Below are 5,805 nucleotides of genomic sequence, written 5' to 3'. Positions count from 1 at the left end.
GTATCTGCTTCCTCTTTTATAGACTCCTAAGTTATTTATTACATCACAAGACCAACCCCTTCATCTCTACCTTTCAGGAGTGCCTGCGTGAAGGACTTAGTGATGCCTATATCTCTTTAATGAAGGGAGATTTCAATCCTGAGCAGATTTAGTCACATCTTTCATTTCTACCAGATGCTCCCTCTTCATCTCCCATACTCTGACATACTCTCAATAGAAAAAACAGTAGCAACAACTACAACAAAAACAACAACAATAACACATTATACCACATAGGTATATAATACTTCTAAAACAATACCTGGAAGCCAGTAACTTATTCGTTTAAAATTGTAGATAAGATAAAAAAAAATCCTCAACATTTTCTAGCAAATATGTATATAAATCTCCACAATACACAGGGGGTCGTACAACTTAGTATATTATTCACATTGAATGATAGAGCAACATAACTGTAATCTCTCTCTATGTACAGTAAGTAAAAAAAAAGTGGGATGCCAGTGAATGAGAAATGTCAGGGCGATATTTTGATGAGCCTCACAAGCATGTCTAAGGATTGTGGTGGGGGCACTTTATTTTAGGGGTAGATGAATGTAGCAGTGATGAGGGAGGATAAGTCAGCCAGAGAAGAAGTGGCCCATGGTAACCAATCAGCACTGAAGTAACATCTTCAGCCTTCAGGGTCAGTTCATTTACACCTGATTGTTAACTTCCAATGATAGCTGGAACAGAATACACTACCTGTAGCCAATGTCTGAGCACCAATGTGCATTCATAAATGGAGGTTCTGGAAGGCCAGCTATAGGAAATCCATATAAAGCTTTAATTGGAAACAACCATGACAACACCAGGCAACATTATGTAAAATAACCAGGCACTGTACAGTATATAATGGATATAATATTTTAACCCTATAATAAATTAATAAAGTACCCAATCCATATAGCAGCAGATCTCAAGTGTGTTTGTGGATCCACACCTCAACAAGCTTCAGTTGCACCTGTTTATTTGTATATGAGTGCAGTTCCTCCCATTGAGAACATTGTGTAACAATGCAGAAAGGGGTTGGGATTATTTGGTCTACAGCATGATGGTCGACAGTCATTAGGTCGACATGGGAAAAGGTCAACATGGGTCTAGGTCGGCATGGGAAAAGGTCGACATGGTTCTAGGTCGAAAAGGCCATTAGTTCGACAGGTCATTAGTTCGACAATGTCTATGTCAAAAGGTCGACATGGGGGTTTTCACAGTTTTTTTACCTGAATGTCAACACAGTCGACATGGACACAGTTTCAAGTGCACCGCATCCCCTCTCATCGCTCGCTATGCGTTGGGCACGTTGCCTCGCTGCACTCGGCACACTATTTTATTCTCCCACCACGCCCTAGTGGATGGTAGGGCATGAAATACTGCCTGTCGGCACTTGTCGGCTCAAAAAACAGTGGAAAACCCCATGTCAACCTTTTGACTGTCGACCTATACAGTGTCAAACTAACGACCTGTGGAACTAACGACCCGTTGAACTAATGACCTTTCGACCTAGAACCATGTTGGGTACTTATGTAATACTCTGGGCTCCCGTTTTTCTTATGAGACCGCGTCCCCTCGCGGGGCTCGCTGCGCTCGCCACGCTTCGGGCACGGTGGCTCGCTGCGCTCGCCACACTATATAAAATCATCTCCATGCGTAGTTGGATAGTAGGGGTATGAAAAAATGGGGTGCATTTAACATGGGAGCCCAGATAATACATAAGTACCCCATGTTGACCTTTTCCTATGTCGACCTAGACACATGTTGACCTTTTCCCATGTCGACCTAATGGCGTTGACCTAATGACTGTCGTCCATCATGCTGTAGACCAAATGACCGTATCCCGCAGAAAGTATAAATATCCACACTTGGTTTAGCCCATATTGTACACGGTACCAGCAGCATGACAATATTGATACCCTATATGTATATACAAAACATAATGTAATTTTTTGGAGTGTAGATCAACAGTTCGACAGTTATTAGGTTGTCCCAAAAGATCAACATGAGAAAAAGGTGGACACAAGGAAAATGTCAATGTGAAAATGGTATGAAAATGTCGACACAAGTTTTTTTTGCCAGCCAGTGGTCTCCCTATGTGCAACCAGTGGGGTCTCCCTATGTGCAACCAGTGGGGTCTCCCTATGTGAAGCCAGTGGGGTCTCCCTATGTGAAGCCAGTGGTCTCCCTACGTGCAACCAGTGGGGTCTCCCTATGTGCAACCAGTGGGGTCTCCCTATGTGAAGCCAGTGGTCTCCCTATGTGCAACCAGTGGGGTCTTACTATGTGCAACCAGTGGGGTCTCCCTACGTGCAACCAGTGGGGTCTCCCTATGTGCAACCAGTGGGGTCTCCCTATGTGCAACCAGTGGGCTCCCTATGTGAAGCCAGTGGGGTCTCCCTATGTGAAGCCAGTGGGGTCTCCCTATGTGAAGCCAGTGGGGTCTCCCTATGTGAAGCCAGTGGATCTCCCTATGTGAAGCCAGTGGTCTCCCTATGTGCAACCAGTGTGGTCTCCCTATGTGCAACCAGTGGGGTCTCCCTATGTGAAGCCAGCGGTCTCCCTATGTGCAACCAGTGGGGTCTCCCTATGTGAAGCCAGTGGGGTCTCCCTATGTGAAGCCAGTGGGGTCTCCCTATGTGAAGCCAGTGGATCTCCCTATGTGAAGCCAGTGGTCTCCCTATGTGCAACCAGTGGGGTCTCCCTATGTGCCACCAGTGGGGTCTCCCTATGTGAATCCAGTGGTCTCCCTATGTGAAGCCAGCGGTCTCCCTATGTGAATCCAGTGGCCATATGTATTTGACCTAAGCAAAGCCATTACTGTCATCATCAATATTATAATCACTATTAACATTTATGCTCACCTGCTTCCTAGCAAACATTTCTGCATGTTACTTTCTGCAGATGTACAGTACATAAGTGGCATTGGCGCAAGCGTACATTTACATTTACCCTGAGTTTATAATGTGTATAGTATAAATAGGGAACATGTGCAGATCTGCTATAACAATTGTTGAGGTTTAGCACTACCATTATTTATACAGATTCAATTGCTGCCTTGCTGTCAATGAGTCCTCTCCGCATCGACTCTTGCACAGTGGCAAAAAGCTCCTCCACTGAATCAAAAACCTACACAACGCCCCTCTCTGAATCATTCCCTAACACCGGTATCCAACTAGTCAAAGGAAATTACCACAACTAATTAGCACACCAGGGCTACTCCATTAGCTCCGAAAGCTGGCACTTATCGGGTGTTTGGTTCCCCTTCCTCATGATAAGCCAAACCCCTGATAAGTGCACCTAAAAGCCGCAGTAATTGCCACAAAACTACATAGGTCGCAGACCCCATGTGTTTTGTTTTTTTTGGAAGCGGTGCACCATTGGGGCTTATCGGATACCACCCAGGTTTCAAATTGAGATGTTGCATTTAGAAGAAGTTGGAGAGTGATAAACAACCAGCCAATCAGCTCCTATCTGTCATTTTTCAAACCCAGCCTGTAACATGGCAGGTAGGAGCTGATTGGCTGGTTGTTTATCACTCTCCATTTTATCACTTTTGAAGCTTGATACATCTAGCCCATAAAATGGTTCCTTTTGTTTGTTTGCAGATTGCAACATACTGTAACATTCACCTTAAACTGGATTATTAACGCTAGACAAAACATACATTATATGAATGAAATGGACTATTCGGTACCATTGTACAATACCTGTTCATGGCAATGTACTTACATTATAAGATAACACTATGACTTTTCATATGTGTAATGATGGCTTGTGATGTGACAACAGTCATGTATGGTGACACCTCTATAATACCACAAAGCGAAATGCAAAGCTGCTTCTCAAAAATGTGATGTCTCATTACACGTAAAACGTGTATTACCATTACCAATGTATTTGTGGTAAACATGTTCCAGGTATTTGGCTTGTACTGCAAATGCAATTACAAAAGACCTGATTAAGCTTTAATTTCCTCTACCACATGCTTAATCTTGTCCTCATTGATCTGTCACTAAAGAGGACTTACTGTCACTCCTTATTCATCGGTCAGAGTAAGGGTAGGAGTTCACTTCTCCTCCAATACCCTTTATGCACTAAGCTTGTTACTGGACTAAAATGTACCAATGCACTAATGGAGAAGGGAACTCTGTGACGTCTTTCTACATGATCATAACAGACAGCTACTATACCATGTAGCATGTGAGGCAGGAATATTATGGGTACCATTGTTTAGCATAACAGGTCTCTACACAGTCAAATATACCAATAAGCAACCAATAAAAAAGTTTGCAGGTAACAATTCCTGTGTACGTTAGGCACGGCTTAAAATTCTAGATTTTAAATAATAATAAAAAACTGCCTGATGCTCTTGAATAACAGCTATACTATCAGCGGTATCCGATGCGGTCGGCGAGCGGCGGCGGCGAGTGTGGCATTTTGCCGCTGTGTGTAGCGACTATGACATTGCACCTACTCAAAAACATAGGATATAACAGCAGGTAAGAACTGCCTTAAACGCATGTACACACATACATGTACACACTACAGTTCATTAAACATCCTAGCACCTTATGTGTGTGTACCTCTAGCATGTTTACCTTTAACTTAACTTAACTTAATAATAAACCTGAAATAAAGACTCGGAGACATAGGTTTGGCAGAAATTGTTAGCTGATTTATTATTCAAAATATTTTGATTTGTTTAAACTAATTTAAATAAATGGTGGCCAAGAAAGAACGGCTACTAAACTAAACTCCACCCCCAATCACTGCATACGTAATCAACACTACCCTACCAAGTGGTATCCACTCGACCTTCTGCATTGACTACCACCCGGCCGGGTGGTCTCGCTGCCCCCGAGCGGGTGATCGAGCGAAAGGCCTAAGTCAATGAATAGGCGAGCGCACCGAAAAGAATCTATATACGCTGCATCAACAGGTAATGAAGGCTAAAACTATTAACCTGCCGTTCTTTCCTGCCTATCAGCCAACGCGATTAAATACCCAAATAACCCCCCTTACTACTAAAACAAGGAAAGGGAGGGAGGGAGGGAAAACTCAGCAGGAAAGAGAGGAAGACTCCTCCCTTTCCTGCCCTAATCTTCAGCAAACTCTGCCATTCCCTTATACCTTATTGTATCTCCGGGTCACATGCTTCCCAAGGGTCACACACACAGCATTGGATGTTTAACCCATTCCATGCCTATTGCTGGCATTATATTAAGCTTTTTTTTTGCTGTGAGCCAAATAACCTACCAGCATATTTTTGGGATTGTGGTAAGAAATTGGAATACCCAGTGGAAACCCACACAAGCACATGAAGAATATACAAACGACACACATATAGGGCCATGACAGGAATAGAACCAGGGCCTTAGTGCTGTGAGGCAGTAACGCAAACTATTAAACCATCTGTACTCACTCAGGGGGAGATTCTCTAAAATAAAAATGCGGTAAAAACCCAGTTATCGTGGTTTTTACCGCATTTTGGGATGCTCTAAGCATCCCCCGCCGGGTTACCGTGACGAGGGGCATCGCCAGAAAAATCTGGCGATGCCCCATAGAAGCCTATGGGGTTCTAACGCGACCCACCGCTGCCCCGCACTGACCCACCACCGACCCGCACCGACCCCCCCTCACCTGTGTCCGGACCTGTGACCTCCTCCTCCCTGCACTATGATCCTCTTCCGGGTGCAGGGAGGAGGAGAGCCCGGTGCAGCAGCAGCGCCGGGTAAGGGAGGGGAGAGCCGCCGACTCTCACCACAAAAGAAA

This window comes from Crinia signifera, chromosome 19 (assembly GCF_055691185.1).
Source record: "Crinia signifera chromosome 19, ASM5569118v1, whole genome shotgun sequence".
Classification (NCBI taxonomy): Eukaryota; Metazoa; Chordata; class Amphibia; order Anura; family Myobatrachidae; genus Crinia; species Crinia signifera.
This window is presented reverse-complemented; position numbering follows the sequence as displayed.